Below are 23,193 nucleotides of genomic sequence, written 5' to 3' on the forward strand. Positions count from 1 at the left end.
AACTACATAAAGCTAAAAAATATCTCGGAACATTATACCATATCGAACACTCTCCGAGCCTGGATAGATATTAAATCATACTTTAAAATACCCGCCTCTCTATCCTTGTCTTCTCCACTATCTTTTAACCCTGATTTCCCCTTAACATTACAAAATATTGGGCTTTCGACATGGCTGAAAATGGGAATCTCTCAAATTTCTTGTTTATATTCAGAGGGAATTCTAAAGTCTTTTCATCAGATTGTGGAACAATATAAACTCCCAAAGTCTAATTTTTACAAATATCTTCAGTTGCGACATTTTTTTAAACTAAAGATAGACAAAGGAGAGTTAAGAATGGACATAACAGAGATTGAAGACATTTTACTAAATCCAATCTGTCTAAAGGGATCGATATCAAGGATATATGACATTTTGTCTAGTAATTGCACTTCTGCCTTGTTGGGACTGAAGGAAGTCTGGGAGAAGGACATTGGTCAAACTATTGAAGAGAATGACTGGACCGTTGTATGTGATAATGTGTACCCTAAATGTACCTCCCTTGGGATCCATGAGCTCAATTTCAAATTCTTTAATAGAATATATCTTACGCCGATGCGCATTAAGAGGATGTTTACCAACGCTACAGGCCTGTGCTTCAAGTGTAATAAAGATAATGGCACATTCATGCATTGTTTTTGGTACTGTGACAAAATTTTGTCATACTGGAAGAAAGTACATAGTGTAATGGAAGATCTTCTTGAACTACACTTCGATATGACCCCAGCTTTGTATTTATTGAATCTTAATGTGAACAGTCTATTTAAAAAAGATGCTATACAGCTATTTGTTGTCCTGGTATATTTAGCCAAAAAATGCATTTTGTTACTCTGGTCTGCATCACAGGCTCCATCCCTTAAAATGTGGACATCACAAATTGCGACATGGTTACCACTTGAAAAGCTCACCTTCGATAAACATAAAAAATCTAACAGATTCTGGCTCATATGGTCTCCCCTTTGGGAATATATAAAGGAACTCCCTTAATAGGCTTACCGAAAAGCTTCTTCTAATTTCTTCTAATTTTCTTTGACTTCCTATCTAAAGGATGCTTTAAGTCAGTGTGACCTTGTTTATTTGTGGTTGTTATTATTTTAATTTTTATTTATTTTTCTTATTCCTGTCTATTATGTTTTGTATACCCTGTAACATGAATATGACTTTGTTGTGATACTGTAAATGTTAATTTTCTACTGTGGGCAAGCAATAAAAAAAAAATTAAAAAAAAAAAAGAATCCTTTACCACACAATACGACTTGTTATGTGCTGCTATCTTCTGGGCCTGCAGGCTGTCAATGTTGTCTGCTGCCTTTTCTGCTCTCTCCCTTCCACACTCATGGGTTTGGTACTCTGTGTTGAAGTTGTTTCTGCATGATAGATGATACTTAGCTTCCATTGTAAAAAGGTCCTTGTCCTACACCTTGCGATAAAGAGCCTCTTTCTTTAATTCCTGTGCCCTAGGTTCAATAACTTTCCAGGCTGGTTCCTTGTGTTTCCAACTCTAAAACTTTGTAAGCTCTTCAGTCTTGGCCTTGAACTTGGATTTTGCTTTGTCACAGAAAATGTACTGAAGGGGGTGGATTGGAATCCACTGCTGCTTCAATGTATATGTAATGAGTGATTATAATCAAGATATTAATCAATATTTTTCGTTCTAAATATCAATTTTACTTTGTTATAGAAGTTACCAGTGTGATTACTGAAATGTTCTTTTCATGTATTCTTTAATGTCAGTATTTGATATATGAATGCATTAACAATGCTTGCCTGTTTATCCCGGCTTCCAGAAATGAAATAGGGACTGGTTTTGTGTTTGAGAAAGGTCTTTAACGTGTTAAAACATATAGGGGTCATTGAAGACTATAGTTTAAGGGACCATTTCTCAGTTAAAGCCTTACTTTCCATTTAGACTGAAGTGTCCTATCCTGAGAGAAAGAACTTGTTATCTTGATGTATTGAGACGAGACTCCTGTTTATAGTTAGAGCCTGGCCAAATCCAACCTTGGAAAAGATGTGTGTCGGGTGTATGTGTTAGTCTTCTTGCTTACAGGTTAAGGAACCACTGGCATTGTTGGAGATTGACTGAGTTGTTGTTCGAGACATGCTGGCACCCAGCAACCCAAATCTGCGACCTGGAAGGTCACGACGTGCCTGACTTCAGGGTCTGAGTGTCAGCTGCATAATCTATGGAGATATGCTTCAGTCTATCTGTATATGTGTGGAAAATTACTATGTTTATCTATTTCTTAGCCAATAAGAATTATTCAACCTGTAAGCAATGACGTAGCTTAGACCTTGGAAATGGTATAACTGCTGTAATCTTTGTAACTGTAAGCGGGGCGGTCTACGAACTCCTGTGTGAGTCTAGAAGCTGACTTCTGCTGATGAAACTGCAAACTATCTTCATTAAAACTTTTCTTAAATTTTTTATTATTCTGACTCCAGGTCTTCTTTCAAACATCTGGTCCTTGGGTCCTAAACTGTTAACCCCTAACAGTACTGATTGGGAAACAAGAAGGAACACCTTCTTGGAGCTCCTTCAGATACGCTGGTAATCCAGAGTTCTCGCGAGAGCACAAGTTGAATTTGCTCAGCGAGTTACTCTGGTGTCGAGTAATGATGCTCATTAAATATGCCCTTGTATCCGAGCTGCACCAATCACATTGGGTTATCTGATATAGGCGGGCCAGAGGCGCTGTGACGTCGAAGTCATTAGTAAACATTGCAAGATGGCTATGGATGAATACCAGTTGATTGAAACGGCTTTGACCGCTACAATGAACAAGTTAGACTTGGCTTTTTATCTAAAACAGGAACAGAAGACACCGCTCGAATCGTTCCTTTGCAAGAAGGATGTTTTTGCTGTTTTGCCGACCGGATATGGTAAGAGTATAATCTACCAGTTAGCTCCGCTGGTAGCTGGAGTTTATTGTTGTGATTGGTCTTAGTGTTATCCAATTGCGTGCAGTGAGATTTTCAAATGCACGCTTGGTGCCGCCCCTCGAGCTGGGCAATTTTCATTAGTCGACGCCAGACCATTAATCTTTTAGATTTAGTTTTTGACCATAGATGGTCAAGATGTTGTAAAATATAACAAATAACAATTTCCCTGGGTCAGAATTGTATGTAAAAATGTGTCCATTTGTCTCTGTGAGTTGTTGACATCAAAAGTTATGGCACTTTATATCACATTAGATTTTTCGGGTTTGGTGCAAGGGGTTAAAAATAAAGCATTTTGGACATTATTTCGGCTTGGTTCCCAATTTAATCTTAAAATAGACACTAGAATGATAAGGAAATAACAGTTTGTGAAAAAAAAAAAAAAAAATCACCCTAACGAAAATATAGTTGATCCTCCACACATCTTTGGCCATTTTTTGCTATTTTTGACCAGAAATAGGGTCAATATGTTGTCAAATGTCAAAAATAACCATTCCATTAAATTCCTGGGGTCAGAATTGTATTGGAAAATGTATTTATTTGTCTCTGTATGTTGTTTACTTCAAATGTTATGCCACTTTCTATATCATTTTTTGATTTTTCGGGTTCCGGTTGGGTGCAGCAAAGGGTTAAAAATGAAGCCTTTGGAACGTTATTTCAGCTTGGTACCCGGCAGATTCTGAAAATAGACACTTTAAAGATTTAAAAAAATCAGGTGGCATAAAAAAAGCAGAGGGGTGCGCGTGGACCCCTATTTCCATCTAGACTATTTGTGTTAGTATATTATTGTATTTTAAAAATTAGTGTTGGAGTTTAGTTTACAATGTGTGATTTTGAGCATGAAATTAACTGTTTTGCCAATTGTGTGCTGTAGGTGTGTTTGTGCGTTAAGAGTTTAGGAAAATTGTTAAAAGTATTTAAAAAAAAATTGTCATAGCGATTGTAAAAAACTAATGTGAATTCAGAACAACTCAGAGAAGCAGAGAGAGAAAAAAGTATGTCTGGGTGAGGGAGAGGAATAGTTGATGGAAGGAGAGGAGTAGTTGATGGAGAGGAGTAGTTGGATCAGGACAAGGGATAAGAAGAGGTAGGGGAGAGGAGGAAGAATGTGTGCTGGACTGTGCATCTTTATGTTTTTCTTTTTTCCCCTTACACATGTGGAACCTATGAAAGCTACGGAGCCCCTAAAGGGACGTGGTGGTGGGAAAAATTTGGGATGGAAGTATTTTTTTATTTTTCAAATATTTTGCGTTCCCTCGCAAATCTATTGCGTTCCCCCGAGAAACTTTGTGTTCCCACGCAAAACACTTGCGTTCCCTCGCAAAAAACTTTTGCGTTTCCTCGCAAAAAACGTTTGCCTTCCCTCGCAAAGATTTTTGCATTCCCTCGCAAAAACTGATGTGAGCTTGGACAGACACCTTTTGTCTCAACGAAAACATTTGACCTTGTACCTTGTTGATTTCATCCGTAATCAGCTGCAGTCCTCTGGGCAACTTCATGGGTACCGATGGATGTACGCCAAATGCAGAGAGAAGGGTCTGCATGTAAGAAAAGAGGATTGGTGGAACTGGACCCTACAGTGAGGAGAGACAGACGTCTCAGATGGCTACTTTGCTAAGGGACCCTGGCAAAGGGTCTCATACGTTTGGGATTTGGACTCGTGAGTTAAAAACATACGGCATTTGTATTATTGGTTGCATTGATGGCTTTTTCGAGAGAGAGAGAGAGAGAGAGAGAGAGAGAGAGAGAGAGAGAGAGAGAGAGAGAGAGAGAGAGAGAGACGGAGTTTTCAAAACACTTTGAAAATATTTATATCATTACAACATCAGCAAAACATCCAATCACATTATCCAAAAAAACTAAAATGAGGTTGCAAAAATCAAGACTTACTGTAACATGGTAGTAATGATCGACATTTCTTCCTCAAATTTACAAATAGCTTCATCAAAACGCCATTTATGCAAAATACTTTCTAAATCATTCATTGTTTTATAGAACTTGAAATCAAACATAACCCTTGCTTTTACCAAATTTTTTACGATAATAACCACATGTTTTCCTTCTCTACCTATCTATTTTTTTTCCTAGTAACGTAAACAGCAAGTTTGGCTTGCCCAAATAAAAAATTCAACAATTGACTTTTTATTTTTTACGCCACACTATATTTGTGTCCAAGAATCCAAATCTTAGGGAAAAAAATCTCCACAAAATTAACGAAAAGACCATCAAGAAAACAAAACTTATCATACAATCTTGACCATTCTAAAAAACAATGAAAAATTGTCTCCTTCATTTAACAAAAAGCACAATCACTTGATATATTGGGATTAATTGTGCTCACAAATGCATTTACAGCAACTCAGCCATGTAAAACTCTCCATTGAATATCACCTGAGCGTTTTTCAATTGGTGGTTTGTATAAAACTCTCCAAACAGGTTTAATTTCATCATCTAGTCCCAATCTCTCTCTCCACATTGTATCACTACATTCTTTTAAATGTGCTTTATTTAAAACTTTTACAAGACATTTATACAACACTTTACTCTAAACATATTGCAAACTTAACCCTTCTAGCCTGCTCAGGTTCAGAAAAGGTCTAGACAGTCCTTTGAGATTGGGACTAAAAGAAATACTTGGAGAGGGATCTGTATTATTACTACAGTTTCCCACTATAAAATTCAATTAACAAATTATTTTCTTCCTCTGTGAGTTTCTGTTTAAAAATGTCCAGATTTTTTTCTACATGCCGTACCAACCGCACACCTAGATGTGAGGCCATGGACTGAGCATTATTTAAACCAGGACCAGCAACATCATATAAATGATCCAGTTTTAACGTCTTAGTGGTAATTAAACAAAGAAGCAGTCCAGGTGTAACTTCACAAGTAACATCAAACCAAGCTCCATGCACAAGAGGTTCCTCCAAAAGCTGGTACAACGAGGAAGTCGCCTCCAACCTCCGTTTTTCAAGTAAGTCCCAAACTTGAAAAGTCCCTTATAAAAAGGAGTCAATCACCATCAATCAGAGTTCAATCCCAGTCTGCCAGCTTGATTAAAAATAACATAAGCCACTTTTCTCCAGACTAGATCCTTAGGTCCTGTAAGGTACCTTTGAATAAAAAGAGGTCGAAAGGCTGCCTCCCTGCTGGGCAAATGGATAAGTCCTTGACCTCCTTCATCTCTGGATAGAAAAAGACTGCTTTGCGGTATCCAAAAATAGTCCGCTGTACTGGCTTGAATTTTACTCAAAAGTCCATTTGGAGGATCAATGCTGGCCAAACAATGCCACAAAACTGAAGCCACCAGGTTATTAATTATTATAACCCTCCCTCTAAAAGACATTTTTGGCAAAAGCCATTTCCATTTTTCCAATCGCCCCTTTACTTTTTCTAAAACTCATTCCCAATTTTTGCTTAACATTGAAATGTTGCCAACATATAGGCCTACTCCTAAATATTTTAACCCATCTATTTTCCAGGACAAACCACCTGGTAGATTAGGAAGACCATGGGACCATTTACCACTTACTGTGGATTCACCTTTGGACCAATTACAGTTTTTCTTGATTGCTTAAACACATTTCTTGAAACTATGCCTCATATTCTTAAAACAGTAAACACAAATCCATAATGTCTCACCCAATTCCCCAAACATCCTATTTTCAGGTCAAAATGAATATCTACACCATAAAACCATTCAATCTTGTTGAAAAACCAAACTTTGCCCTCATACATCACACACAAGCCCTCACAAACACACACACTACAACATAGTCTTACACACTTGTGCAATAAATTCAAAACGACATTTCCAAAAACCTTTTCACATGAAGAACACAAAAGACAACCAATGGATACATTAGCACATTTTTTTATTCCTTAATGTACTGTACAATACAATACAATACACCAAACAAACAAACAAAAAAATACTCTGCCTCAGCATCCCGTCTTTGGTCTGGGTCAGGCCAGAGAATCTCGTCCACATCACAGGCTATATTGGCCCTGGCCAGGCAGAGGGGTGAAATCCTCTTGCATGCCTGTTCCCCTAGCACGCATCAACTGAAATATTTGGCAGGCTTCTTCCATTTCATCGTCTCTGTGTCCTAGAAAAATAGAAGTACTGATTACTGTTACTGTAACATCCTTTTTACAAAATGGAAGCATTCAGAAAACTCTATCTGTATGTGAGGCAATTTGATGCATTTCTTTTTATAGTGCAACAGCTACAGTACATGTATGTGTTGTAACAGCACAGTGTACTGCACTCAAAAGTTATAGTAGAGAGCAGTCTGAAGTACAGTTGGCCTACATCTACCTGTTTTTCTCCTGGAAGGTTCTTATGATCGAGGCGACGGTGAAGCAACTCAAATTTGGCTGGACTCATTGCCCAGCCTCCCTCATAGTCATGGACAAAGACATCAACTAGAGTGGCACTGCTTGTCTCTTTGGCCTTCCCCTTCCCCTTCCCCTTCCCCTTCCCCTTCACCTTCCTCATCCTCTTCCTTCACCTCTTCCTCCACTCCCATTTACTCTTCCTCCTCCTCCTCCACTCCAGTGTCCTCAACCTCTTCCTTCATGTCTTTCTGGATCCATGTTCCAAAACTGAATGAACTGACTCTGGCCCTTTTATATATTGGCACCTCGGAGTATTAACAGAAAAACCCGACACCGCATCTCCTAGCTTTGCAAGCGTCAAAAGAATTCCAATGCATCCCCCTTCTCTCTCTCTCAGTCAGAGAGATAACAAAACTTTCTATAGACATTCCAAACACACACAAAAACTTACCTTGCATTTAATTCAGAATGATTCAGAATCTAAGATGATGTATTAAGACCTGCATGTTTGGTTAACCCTTTCATGCCATAGTTATGATTTTCTGATCTGTAACTTGGAAGTGTTTCTCCTAATTAATGTTCTCAAATAGAATCATGGTCTTGTAACCCGACCCCCCTTGCTATAGGATAACACTTTACAACCCCTGGGAGACTGAGAAGTCACACACACACACACACACACACACACAAACACCATCCATGGACCTTTTCAGAGAAAAGTACCTTTAAATGTATTAAATGTATTCCTTTTTGTGCTTAGATGTCTTCACATGTCATATTGGAGTATTCTACAATTTTATTGTGTGTGAATCGAACTTTAAATGTGTGTAATTCTGCATATGAATGTAACTTTATATCCCTGCTACCTTTACCTGCCATTCTTGGTATCTGTTTAACTGTCTCGTTCTGACTAAACCAACCGTAGATACAGGAGAGGATTACAGTAAAATGTATTATTCTATGTGTACTATCTTGCTGGAGTATAACTGATGAATTTTTATACTATCATAAACTATGCAAATGAGTTCTCCTGGCAAGACAAAGAGAATTTTTCCCGCTCTGAAATCTCTGAAGGTGATTGGTCCACGTACGCGAAGTAGGCGTGAACCCATCCTCTCCATAAGAGACTGACACAGAAGTTTCTCAGGGAGCACTTCGTCTGAGTGAGTTTCTGGTTCCATGGCTCCTTAGGGAGCAGGGGCGATTCCAGGATTTTATAAATGGGGGGGCACAGGGGGGACCAAGAACCAGCGAAGGGGGGCCCATGGGAAATCAGAAAATTCAACTGGAAAAACTTCTCCTAAAGTAGAACAGTTTTTTTTTTCAATTAATGATTATGCAGTCTTTACTTACATACATCATTGTTTATTCTTTCAAGCAGATATATTTATTTGTATGAATTAAATATAATTAATTTATTAAAAGCTATTATTAAAGAGCAGTGAATGCTTTTCTCTTTTTATTTTGTTGTTTGAACAATATTAAGTGTACAGAAGGCATTAGGTTTATTATGCACTGTCACTTTAAGACCGAGTGTGCAGATCCAATTGCACTGCTAATGCATATCCGATATTCTCACAACTGTACGTTCTGCAAAGACATAACCAACTGTGTTTACGTGAATACTCTCAAAAACTGACATGTTGTGTGTATTTGTCCATTCAGACGCGAAAGAGAGTTCAATTCAGTCCTTTGCGCGCAGCGCGCTTAGCTGTCTATGTGCAGGGCTGCACTCTTCGGGTAGCGTGTGTGTGTGTTCGCACAGAAAAACGAAAGCTCTCTTTCGCGTCGTCACTCCTTATTCAAATCTGTCCATATGTCTGCCCTTCTCTTTCTCCCAGACGTTTACATTTTTGAACGATTTGTGAGACATGCAGCATCAAGCGCATTCCAACTCGTGTGCCGCTGGGTAGATCAGCACGTTACAATTCAAATATGCGCATCTAACGTTACCACAAACGCAAATCAGTTCTGACTGGATCTCTTCCCCAATCGTCCCTCCCTAACATTTTCGTCTATTTTTTATTCGTTGACGAAAATGTCAATACATTTTCGTCATAGTTGTCGTCATTTAAAACTGTTTTTGATATAATTATCGTCTCGTGTTCGTCTGTGAAAAAATGTCGTTGACGAAAATAATGGCGAACATTTTTCGTCAACGAAATTAACAATATAATATACTGTAATTGAGTGTGTATACCATAAACATGTCTAGGTGTCTCTCTCCTGACTCCTGTTTGAAAAACGCCGACCAGAGATTCTGCTTTGCGAATCGCAAATCAAGCAGTGATTGACAGCGCTCTGATCCAATGGCGTTGGGCATTGTCAAGTTGACAGTAAATCTAGCCCAATGATGTTGGGGGGGCACCAGGGGGGGCCAATCATATTCCAGGGGGGGCCGGTTGACAGCATGGCATAGCTTACACACAGTCTTAAGGCCATTGCACACTGAGTCCGAAATTCGCATTTGAAATTTTCGCACGTTAAAAAAAAAATCGACCTCACGTTATGTCAATCACGCTTGCACACTGACCTACGAAACTTTCGTCCGTAAAAAAATAATTCGGATTGGGTTCGGTTTTCTGCGTTTTTCGCATCCACAGACAGTGTTTTGAGAGGTTTTTTTGAAAATTCAGAGCCACCGTACAAGCGAACGACAAAATCCAGAATGACGTCTGACAAGTTGATACACTTCGTCTCGCAGTACTGTATGAAAAACAAAATGCGGATTACAAAGACACTGAATAAAATATAACCTGTATACAGCTGTTCTGTCTGCCCAGCGCTTCTGCCGGCCGCGCGCGCGTGTGTGTATGTATGTGTGTGTGTGTGTGTGTGTGTGTGCGTGTCCGTCCATAGACATACTGCCTGTTCAGGATCGACTGGTTCACGGAAGTTGGTGGTCTTCTTTTTAATATGTGGCTCCAGTATCGCTAGCAAAGCATCAAACTGTTCCACTGACATTCTGAGGTAAATTTTGAATCGCTCAGAATAATTTCGCAACTCCTTGATAAGGAGGTGAAACTCTCCTTCCTCTCGGCACAATCTCAGGATTGGATGGACCCAATATTTCCTTTATTTTTTTCTTTTTAAGAAGAAAGAGTGCAACAAATTCATCCTCACTGCTTGACGAATCTTTTTGTATTTTTTGCGTTTTTTTCCGCAAAGGTTTAATAAATACGCATCGGACTCAGTGTGCAAGGTTTCTGTGCGTGACGAATTTTTAGGCTGACGAACACGAAAAAACGCATACGAAAATTTCGGACTCAGTGTGCAATGGCCTTTAGTTTTACCCTGCTTGATCAGCAGATGGTGCTGCCAGCCTGCCACCATAGACTGTATGTGCCCCATATACATACACACACATATAATACACTAAATTATTTATATACTACGCAAATCATGCAGCAGTGCCATCTATCTTTATTTCGCGATCCATTTTTTTCGACCTCGATGCGTTTCGTCACGTTTTGTATCGCGATATTTCGTCAAACGATATTTCGTCCCATCCCTAGCTTTTAATGCTTTTAAGGTTGTCTGCCCCTGCTTAAGGTGATTTTGATTGCTTGGTGTCTCTCACGAGTTGACTGTGAAAATTGTCATCCTGACATTTTTGCTTTCACTTTCTCTCGCTCATCCTCTCTCTCATTCTCTCTCACCTCTCTCATCGTCTGATCTCTGTAATTCTCTCATCCTCTGTCAATTCGTGTTTGTAATGTTTTTCGTTTTGTTTGTTTCGGGTGTATATACATATATTCTGTGTGAATTGTAGTCCTAGTTTTGCATTTATTAAAATCCATTATATCCTTGATTGCCTCTGTCTAAAATGCTCACATTACGAAGTCAATGAGAAGTACGATTCAGCTACAAAGCTTTTAGTATTTACTACGTTGAGTAGTTTAATTTTATAAACACAGGGAAATTAATGTTCACGGCCAGAAAATTTATATTTCTTGGAGTTTGTAAGAAGGGTACTTTTATTGGTATTTGATAAGAAAGTCTTACATAGAGTTTGCAGGACAAACAGTATGTGTAGATAACTGAAATTAATTCTGGTAAAAGTTACCCTGACAAATTGATCAAATATTCCCTTTTTGGGTAATTGAATCTGTGTAGACGATAAGCAAATCATATTCATAAACTCATGAATATTCCCCTTCATTTGAGTTAATTATTCCCCAGAAGTGATTATCGTTACACAGACAATCAAATGCGATCATTTGTCTTGTTCCTGATAGCTTTGGGTCCAAATAATGCCACAATTTTAAATAAATTTCCCCTCAAAATATTGGGTAACTGCTAAATATCTTCTTTAAGAACTATGTTACTCAAGCTATTTTAACAAATACATAATTAAACAAAATAATAAGATTAAAAATGAAAATAAGTTTATCATTTACTACAAATCAAGCTTTGATCCAAAACTCTTTTTTTTTATCTTATGAATTTTGTCTGTTTAATTTTGATGTTATGTAATGCTTATTGTTATAACAAATTCTAATCAAATTAGGGGTTTTAATATTTAGGCATGTCTCAAGTTTGGTATATGATGCCATTTTTTTGCAAACCTCAAAAAAATTAAACAACTCCATAAAGTATTTAGTTTGACATTTATCTTCACAGTCAGCATTTTCTGAAGGTTCAGCGCTCTTTTTTTCAATTACTATTTAAAAATGATGCATTTCTTAAAGAGTTCCAGGCCCTGTTTTGAACATATTCATTGAATGTGCCAATAATCTGTTATCACCTGACAACCATTTGCAAATAAAGTTAAAGACCTTTGAGTTTAACAATTCAACGTTTACAAAAAGTCAACACTGTAAGATCCAGTAAATGACATCCAGCTTTTCCAACCAATTTTTTTTTTCTTTTTTTTCTTTTTTTTCAGTGTTTTCTAAGAGACAACAACAGTTTAAGTACAGGCAAATACTTTAAGGGTCAAACTCTTCTTCTGCCTCTCTTTTTTTGTCAGTTCAATAGATTGCTCAATTCTAATGGACACATTTTGCAATGGGAGTTACATATTCATTTTGCATTACAATGTCCAAAAGTTAAAAAGTGTTGTGAATCTTCTTCAATCTTAATCTTTTCTAATGCTCTATCTTTCATCACATAATGTACTTTATAATTTGATTCAAGAAGAACATGATCCAGTGAAAAACATTAACAGATTAAGCTACAGAGTTCAGATTAAAACATGGCAATTATTCTGGAACCTGCCCTTTGCTTCCTGTTCATATGTTGCATAAATATGACTCAAGAAGTCTGAATTCTCTAAAGTAAATTGTATTTTGGTGTGTCTAAATGACAAATGCGAATTGCTGCATCAGATAAGATTTTCTTTTTTTAATTTACAGTGGTCTGGTGTAAGCAAACAGACAAGAGTATCAGAGATAGACCAACAAAGATACTTGTGAATTGAGATCAAAATGAGAGTTACCGTAAAACTCATTGGCTTCATCTTTTGGTTGTTTTTCTTTACAGTTTTTTACAATTGTTTACACACTAAAATAAAAATGTCCACACAATTTGCAAAATTCTACTCCAATGAGCAAAACACCTCCATAGATTTGCACAACATTACACACAATGTCTGCTTCACCCTTTTTGCAAAACATTACACACCGTGATTTGTAAAACTCTGCACACATTTTTACACCTTAGACACAGATAAGGATTGTGAGGTTACTTCCTTGTCATTACAAAGCCCCGGATTGCCAATGAACGATGAACGAATTGGATAATCACATCCACCAGGTGTGGAAGCACACATGTGCTAATTATGACCGCCGCTAGCGTAGCTAGCGAAAGCGGTCATATAGGGATTGTCAAAGTTTTATTTATTTTTTTTCCGTCATCTACTGAATTTTTCGTCAACGATACCAGGGACACCGAAACACCGGGGAACATGAAATTTGGTGGGCATGTAGCCCCACTAGACTTTTACGGAAAAATTTTGTTTGGTCCCCGGGGGCCACTCCCCCCCCGCGCGCTGGGCCCCCCCAAACCCAAAAAATGCAGTTTTTCCTAAATAACTACCTGAACCGTGGCACCGAGGATGAAGAAATTTTTATGGTATGTTGGTCTTAAGGGCCCACATCAACCTAGCCCATAATCGATTGTCAAAGTTTTTTTTTGTTTTTTTTTCGTCATCTACTGAATTTTTTCGCCAACGATACCAGGGACACCGAAACACCGGGGAACATGAAATTTGGTGGGCATGTAGCCCCACTAGACTTTTACGGAAAAATTTCTTTGGTCCCCGGGGGCCACTCCCCCCCCGCGCTGGGCCCCCCCAAATCCAAAAAATGCAGTTTTTCCTAAATAACTACCTGAACCGTGGCACCGAGGATGAAGAAATTTTTATGGTATGTTGGTCTTAAGGGCCCACATCAACCTAGCCCATAATCGATTGTCAAAGTTTTTTTTTTTTTTTTTTTCGTCATCTACTGAATTTTTTCGCCAACGATACCAGGGACACCGAAACACCGGGGAACATGAAATTTGGTGGGCATGTAGCCCCACTAGACTTTTACGGAAAAATTTCGTTTGGTCCCCAGGGGCCACTCCCCGGGCGCTGGGCCCCCCCAAACCCAAAAAATGCAGTTTTTCCTAAATAACTACCTGAACCGTGGCACCGAGGATGAAGAATTTTTTATGGTATGTTGCTCTTAAGGGCCCACATCAACCTAGCCAGGCCCGGAGTGGGTAATCGGGAGAATTCCCGGTGGGCCGCTTTTTGCTTTTTTTTTTTTTTTTTTTTTTTGGTAACGTTTGAGTCTATCTTCTCTTTTAAACACGTTCCACATTCTGACACCGCAGCGCGCAGCCTCTGCATGGGTTGTACCATATGAGGGAGTTCTCCCCTCCCCTCCCATAGAGTTGGTTGGGTCCATAGCCCATCTTTTCCAAATCGTTTTCTCTCAGGAAGGCTACCGCGGCACCGCCGGCGCCTACTGATAAGATAGCTGGGTCAGCCCTACGTAACGGTTCGCTTCAGGGAGGATGGATGGTAGGAAGAGACCAGGGGGGGGCTGAAAAAGCCAGATTAAAAAAAAGAAAGGCATTGGAGGAGGATGCTGCCAAATGTGTTAAACTTACCGAGTTATTTTCAAGAGGACAAACACAAGTGGCAACAGGTAAAGAGAGATAATGTTAGGCCTATGATTAGCATTAGCAACGTAATTATTCTGCTAATACCGTTGTCAACTTATTCACAAGCAAAATATAACATTTAATTTAAATATTAGCCTTTTTGTATCACCCAATACATGGCGATTCATAGACTTTGCAAATATTTTGCAATTTAATATTGATAACAACTCAAGCTTGATCTGTGTAACGTTATGCAGTAAAATTACTTTTTATTATTATTTTATTTTAATTACTAATTATTTTTTGTAGCATCTGAGCAGCAGATAAGCCAGTCCCCTGCTGAAAATGAGGAGGCCATGATGACTACAGCTACAGGTAGAGAGGATACCAGAGTAAACAATATGAATTAAAGTTATAATAACCCTCAGGTTGTGTTCAAAACCCTATAACACCTTTTTTGTTCTTGGTCAAAAATGTCCTGGCTACAAAAAATAGCTTATAAATCACTTGTTATGCTATATAATCTAAATATTGGATTCAATCTTTTTGTCAACTTGTTTTCTTTCAAATAGGCCTGGTTTTATATTTCTATTTGCATCTGATTAATAATAGGCCTCATTTATCTGAGAGTAGGTATCATGTTTTTTGAGTAAAAAAGCATTATTTTTTAATAAATTTGGAAATATTAAATAAAATATGAAAAAAATTGGCAATGACGGCCCACATGAGATCTCATTCCAACAAATCCGGCCTACTGTCTAATCTGAGTCTGACTATGTCCTTCTGTCCTATTTGTCATGCAATATAGGTGAGTCAGATGCTGAAAGAGCAGATATAGAGACAGCATCCAGTGAGGCAACAGCCCTGCAAGAGATTACAGAGGCACAGGCAGATGCAAGTGTAGATGAGGAAGCCAGTCATTTTGATTATTTTGCTCGTCCTCAAGCACAGGATCTAGACACATTTTTCAATTACCATCCTCAGCAGCCCACAAAACACCACCTACTAGCTAGAGTTTTTCACAGCAAGCATGGTACCAACCGTAAGTGGTTGACATACAGTGAAAAAACACAATCACTGTATTGTTCTGTGTGTTTGGCATTTGCACCTGTGCAAGTGAAAGTCCTTTCATAAAGGGAGGTATGAAAACATGGAAACATGTTCATCAGCGGATAGAAGAGCATGAGAAAAGTAAGATCCACAGAGACAGTGCTGATGCTTACTTTCTGTTGGCTAAAAGGGCAGATATAAAAAGCCTTCTGGCAGACAAACAAATGTCTTTACATCATGAGCAGGTGAAGAAGAAGCGTCAGGTGATGGAACGCATAATAGATGTGATAAAAGTCATAGGCAAATGTGGACTTAGTTACAGAGGGGATAAAGCAGAGGCTGCTTATACACTGCTTATACACTAGAAAATACTGCAGTCAATCATGGCAACTTTCTAGAGTTGGTAATACTTTTGAGTCGTTATGATCTGTGCCTTCAACAGCACATTAGCAGTTGTATAGAGCAGAGCAAGAAGCATCATGACACTGGTGCAAAAGGTAGAGGATCTCTTGTGACTCTGCTATCAAAGGACATTGTTGGGAAAGTTGTGGATGCTCTCAGCCAGGTCATAAAGGGCACAATTTCAGATGAGGTTAGAGAGGCGGGTCTGTTTTCGGTTCAGATCGATACAACCCAAGATGTCACATCAAAGGACCAGTGTGCTATCATTGTCAGATATGTCACAGATGTAGTTCATGAGCGGTTGGTTGCTGTGGTGAACTGTGAAAAATCCACAGGTAAACATTTGACACAGCTACTAAAGAACACATTGGACAAACTTGGCATTGATATGGGCATGTGTGTGGGCAACTCCACTGATGGAGCAGCAAATATGCAGGGACCGTATAAAGGGTTCTCTGCATTCCTGTCTGAACAGTCTCCAACACAAATTCATGTCTGGTGTTATGCCCATGTTTTAAATTTGGTACTGGCAGACACAACAGGCAGTGTCATAGAGAGTGCATCTCTCTTCTCACTTCTAAATGATGTGGCAGTTTTCCTCAGGGAGTCTTATAAACGCATGCAGACTTGGGAAGAGACCAGTGAGGACACACATCACATGAGACTGAGCCCAATAGGGGAAACCAGGTGGTGGGCTAAGGATCAGGCTCTCACTAAGGTCTTTGGGTCTTTTGGTAATCCCCAGGATGCATTGTTTGTTGACCTGCTGCTGACTCTAGCCTCTGTTGAGAAGGATGGAAGTATGAAGTCAACAGTGAGGGTAAAAGCAAAGGGATTAATTGAAAATCTTCTGAAATATGAGATTATCCTTATTGCTCAAACTTTCCTTCGCATTTTCCAACATACATCCCCCCTCTCCAAGTACCTACAGACACATGGAGTGGATATTTTGTCAGCTCAGCGTCTGAGGGGACAAAGGATAACCTCAAAAAATATGTCAGGGACTTTGAGGGAGTGAAAGTGGCAGCTGATAAGTTTGTGAGTTGGGCCAATGACAAGCTGGAAGAGATGGACAACTATGAACTACTTGTGCAGACTGCACTTCCAGAGAAGCGTGTCCGAAAAAAGAAAAGAATGCCAGGAGAGCTTTTAGATGATGAACCAGTAACCTCATCTGATTCTGCCTTTGAGGTGAATGTCCATAATGTTATTCTGGACACTGTGGCAGGTAGCATAGATAGAAGGTTTTCAGCAAATGCAAAACTTGCCTCAGATTTTGCTTGTCTTGACCCCAAAAACTTTCCTGAAATAAAGAGAAATGGGCTCCCTAACTCAGCACTCCAGGAAATCAGCAAATGTCTGCTTAGGTTTGATGACAGAGCTACTGTTAGCACATTACAAACTGAGCTTTCTAGCCTGGCATACCAGTGGGACAGACTGAAACAGTCCTCCCTTGAAGGTTATACTGTCAGGACATGTAGTGAGGTGACACAGGAAGGTCAGGAGGATAGTGGCGGACTGCCATATATGGAAGAACCAGAGATGGAACTTGAAAGCAGGACCTGTTCCTCCTGCAAAAACTGCCATTTGTGTCCATTTAATACTCTCGCAGTATAACCTCCTCACAGATGCTTATCATGTGATTGGGTTAGCATATAAGTTTCTGTTGACTTTGTCCATCACGCAGGTTGCATGTGAGAGAAGCTTCTCAACTTTAAAGTTTGTGAAGAATAGGCTACGAAGCTCATTGAGTCAGGACAACTTGGAGGCTTTTATGTTGATGTGCACAGAGAAGGAAATCCACATGTCTATAAGCAACGACACAGTTATTGATAAAGTGACTGAAACCAGTGCACTGCTTAGGCGGCTACTGATGCTGTAGATGCTGTTGGTGCTGTAAACAGTTCAATTTGCCTCTTTGTGGAAGAGTGTTTCAAATGCTTTCTTTATTTCTTTCTGCTTTTGTTAATTTATCAACCTATCCTTGTGGAATATTGGAATATTTTTTTTTGTTAACTTATCATCTTAAGTGAATTATTGTTTAACCTTTTAAATTATTTGTTTGTTGAACCATAGTATTAATAAAAACTACACAATAGTAAGAGCTGAACTGTTGCTTCATTTATCCAATTTGGAAAAAGTGCTAATTTAGAATTCCACCATGGAAAAAGTGGGCCGGTCTTGGGCCTGAAACTCCCGGGCTGAAAAGTGGTCCCACTCCGGCCCTGAACCTAGCCCATAATCACTCATTTGTGATTTGCGCCCCTCCCATAAAAAATGAAAATGCAATATTATTCTGCTTTAATCGCCCCTATCTTCAGTTGAGATGTTCAGAACTGCACCATATTTCATGTGTATGATTAACTTGACATCCTCTGGGGGTATGCTAAGTTTCGTAGAATTTCATCCATGGGGGGGTATAAAATAAATTAATTTATGTGCACATTTAGTGACTGTACACTCATCGGCCTGTAGATGGTGGTGTTGAGCGAAGGGTTGCTGGTTTAGGATGATACTGTCACTAAGGTTGCCAACTGTCCCGAATTAGGCGGGACGTCCCGTATTTTGGGCCTAATTTATTTGTCCCGTGCGTGACCTCCCGTGTCCCGTTTTTTGACAAGCTGATAAACCACTGACTGATACAACAGCAACAGCAGCAGTGCTGACCACGACACTTGAGAATGATCACCGACACCTGTCATCATCCAATCACAGCTTTTTTTAATCACTGTTTTGAGACAAATCATTGTTTGATTTGCGAACATCCTCTGCCGTCTGGTCGCTTCCGCTTCAAGCCGGACTCGTCTCGCGCTAACGGTAATTTCCTTTCACTGTCCACGTTTTGATTTCGGCTAATCAATTTTGGCGAATGCAAACAACGTGATTATTGTTCATGAGTCTAACATCCAGCCACGCAAGAAAACATGTAATCTACCTGAGGGAATAATATGCTCAAAAAAAAAGTTTTAAAGCTTTTAGAAAGTACATAGAAAGCTTTTGTAACATTATCTTAACTGTCACTTTTGATTAATGTAATGCATCCTTGCTGAATAAAAGTAGGCAATTACTTTCTTTATTTTTTTCCCCAAAAATAATCTTACTAACCCCAAACTTTTGAACTGTAAGCCTAGTGTATAATGTTAAAAAAGCTTTCGATTTTAGATAAATGCTGTTATTTTGAACTATGGTTTGTTTGTAATGTGACTTTTTTCATGTATGACATTAAAATTATTTTTAGAATTAAATACATAAATAGGTTAAGCAATACAAATGTGTTTATGTCTGATAACCTTTTAAACACAAACTTAACTGCAGACACTGAAATGACGTACACTGTGTGATACAGTACAAATATTTTGAGTGTCCCTCATTTTCCTATAAATAACCACGATTGTCCCGCATTTTCCTTTTCTGAAGTTGGCAACCCTAACTGTCACACACACACATGCAAGAATACAAACAAACGCAAGCATGCACACACACTGACATCCACACGCACAGACACACACCCATACACACACATACAAATCCACATGCACAGACACACACACACAAACACACACGCGCACACACATGTACGCATGCATACATACACGCACAGACACACACACACACAGACACACACATACACAAACACACACACACAGACAGACATGCACATACTACTACTTTTTTTAGGTATCAGCCATATACCCGATTTACCAATACCCAATGTGTTATGCTTGGGCATAGGCTGGGGCGCTGTAAAGGGGGGGTAAACGATGACGATTCTCGGGGCCCATGACTAAGAGGGGGCCCAGAGAAGCCCCCAATAAAATTGTGGTGCTAAAAAAAATATTTGATAGTAAAAATTATTAACTTTAAATTATTCTATTTGCTGTTTTCTGGTGTCAAAAAATTTTTTTTGTTTAGCAAACACAAACGTCCGTGGGCCCCTCTCCCCCTCTCGAATCATAAAATGGTTCAGTCCGCCCAAATTGTATCCAGGCAACACAAATAAATATCAACTTGACGGAAGAGGAAGTGAAAATGCCTCAAATGCGCGTTGCGCGTGGCAAGCGCGCTCATAATGTAAGAGACCCCGGTGCGACCACAACATTGTCCAACATCAAATGTGCAAACATAATGTAAGCGGGACGAAACTGGGCTACTCGTTATTGTGTGGTTGAAGGACCGCTTATCAGTTTGGACCAGTGCAGCGCGAGCGATCTTGATCAAGCGACACTGTTACACAGCGGTAATAAGAGATCCAGTAAATAAATCATTTGAATTCGCCACAGAAGTAATAACAACGCTGTGAGATCTAGTGAGAAACATTCACATTTCCCCGTTTTTAACTGATCAAACAGCGCGTGGAAGCCAGGAAGAAACATTGTGCCATGAATGAACTATCCAGTGTTCACAGATCAGCAACATTTACCATGGATTTACTGTAGTAACACTAACTGCAACCATGGAAGTTTGGCAGGAATAGTAGGCTATAATGCTTTCAAGTAACGTTACGTTGGTTTTATTTTGACATTATGAATACAATTGCTGCCCTCAAATGTTAATCCGAACTAAAGATAGACCTAGACTACTACAATATTAGGTTACATTTCATTTTTTTCCAAGGAGCTGTTTTGTTTATGCTCCTAAGAAGAGTCTATTATAGCTCCAGCATTGGTCAAAGTGTGTTAGTTTTAATAAATAACATAATAATAATAAAAAAAAAATTCTCTGGCATTTATTTCTTTTTGTTTTATCGAAAACGTACCAAACCGTGACACAAGTGTATCGTATTGAACCGAACCGTGAATTTTGTGAACCGTTACACCCCTACTATCTATATCTCTCTTACCTATCTGTCTACCCCTCTGAAGCAATGGTTGAAGCAATTTGAATGCTGAGAAACTTAAAAGTTAGTTTATCTGTTTATTGTTATGAATGTTTGATATTTACCAAAAACATCACTTTGCAGTGTGTTGTTGAATGAGTTTTTTTTTATAATAAATGTATTTTTAATTAAAACATTTGTTAGTAATAGGGCAATTCCACGCAAAACTGTCACATCCATAACGCCAGCACAATGCCATTGTATGTAGTTGGCGTTATGGATGTGACAGTTTTGCGTGGAATTGCCCAATAGTCATTATTGGGATTTGATCTGGTGTTTTACGACTGCATAATGGATGCAATGTAGGTCTTAATTTTCATTAAAGTGGTCTTAAAAAGGTCTTTAAAAAGTCTTAAATTTGGGGTGATCAAACCTGGGGAAACCCTGGAAAGAGGCAAAGGGTCGACGTATGTTACCCAATATTTCACAAGAAGTTTGTAAGTAGGCCTAAATTGCCCGTGACAATGATCGTAGCCTTTGGCACTTTTCTGTGCGTACGCACGCTTTGTACATGAGGCCCCAGGTCTCTACGGTAGCATTTTTCGACAAGTTAGCACGTTTCGATAGAGCAGGGTGCAGCGGGTGCACGGCTTTGCCTCACATACATACAAATATAAATATATGTGAATTCACTATATGACACATGTACAGCTATGCACAGTATATACATTATATAGTACTGAAGTAGTGCAGTATTACAGAGGACAAATTACGGGTGTGGACATGGGATGGAGTTCAATTGTCTGATTGACTTAAATATATGAGAATGATAGTCAAAATACCATAAACCATGAATTTATGTAAATTAATATGAAATAAGTCTCAGCTGTGTTGGGGGTCCTGTCAAGATTCTTTTCATGGGGCCCAAAATCCTTAGCAGCGCCCCTGGGCATAGGGATGCTCATTTCGATTAATTTTCCCGACCGACAACCGCCGCTCGTTAATCGATTATTAACCGTTAACTGATAAGATTATAATATTGAATTGACAGCCGATCTCACCAATCATAATCCGCCATTTTGTCCGACAAAGCAGTCAGGAGAGATAACGTTAGCTAGCAGATTAACATGGGAGGATTTGAACTTGAAAAACGGAATGTACTGACCCCTTTCCGCGGTTTAAAACAACATTCCTTCTTATGTTCATTCATAACTTATTTGATGCTATAGAAGAGATGATCGTTTCACGAGCAGCTTTAACGGATGCTCTCAGGGCCTGAAATTAACACCCGACCACACGCCAAATGCGGGTGAATTCTGCAATTGGCGGGTAACACTGTCAATCTACCTGCCACATTGGCAGGCAGCCAATGAGAAACGACCCTTCGCGGGGAGTTTGATTGACAAGCGATCTGGCCAATCATAATCCGCCGAGAGGCGGGACGGCGGAAGGCAACACTGGGATGTGACTGAAGCTAGGATGGAAGGAAGTGGTGGGGTGTCAGGAAGTGATCTAGACATGGAGGAAGAGATTGATGGCGGGAGAAATAAAGTAAACAAAAATAGTAAGTGGACTATAGTGGAAAAGAGGAAAAGGAGGAAAGATTGGAGCCAAACGTCAGGGACTGAAAGCGAGGGAGAAGATAGTCAAAGTAGAAGAAGTAAGGAGGAGTACAAGGTATTGGTGAAATTTAGTTCTGAGGCAGTGAATCAATTGAATCCATTGAAACTTACCAAGGCACTGAAAGAAACGATCGGTATAATTGAAGGTGCTAAAATTTTGCGAGATGGAAAAATGATTGTTTTTTGTAAAGATAGTAAGCAACAGAAGGCTGCTGTGGGGATTAAAACATTAGCTGGGCAAAAAGTGACGTGCAGTATCGTGGAAGGAAAGAAATGGATACGAGGAGTAATCTCAGGTATTCCCACCGATATTTCAGTGGATGTAATAAAGAGAAACATCTCAGGAGGAACGGTTTTAGAAGCGAGGAGGTTGAAATACACTCGGAATAAAGAGAGACTGGATAGCCTTTCGGTAATGCTACGTTTTGATGAGGAGAAAATGCCAAGTAGAGTATTCCTTGGAGCAATGAGTTATGTGGTAAGACCGTTTATTCCTCCTCCGTTGAGATGTTTTAAGTGCCAGAAGTATGGGCATGTGGCTGCGGTATGTCGAGGTAAGCAACGTTGTGCAAGATGTGGGGGAGAACATGAATATGGTGGATGTGAAGAAGGTGTAAAACCTAAGTGCTGTAATTGCGGGGGAGAGCACAGTGCAGGATATGGAGGATGTCAAGTGAGGAAAAGTGCTGCTATGGTACAGAATGTCAAGGTAGTGGAAGGAATAACATATGCAGAGGCTATTAAACGAGTTAAGGATACAGAAAAAGCAGTTGAAAAGATAGCAGTTCTGCCAAAGATAAGGAAAGAGAATACAAAAGTGGGAAAGCAGAAGGAATGTGTGTTAATTGAAGACAGGCTGGCTTTTCTCACTTTCATTGCTGAAGTAGTGAA

The 23,193-nt window shown here is 39.3% G+C and overlaps 1 protein-coding gene across 1 annotated transcript in view; it reads left to right on the forward strand.

Moving 5' to 3' along the window:
• The window catches only part of LOC307170184 (complement factor H-like), a 268,514-nt gene that overhangs the window by 109,048 nt on the left and 136,273 nt on the right, over positions 1 to 23,193 (forward strand). The gene's annotated exons all lie outside the window — the stretch shown is intronic.

Source organism: Squalius cephalus (genome assembly GCF_949319135.1).
Source record: "Squalius cephalus genome assembly, chromosome: 13".
NCBI lineage: Eukaryota > Metazoa > Chordata > Actinopteri > Cypriniformes > Leuciscidae > Squalius > Squalius cephalus.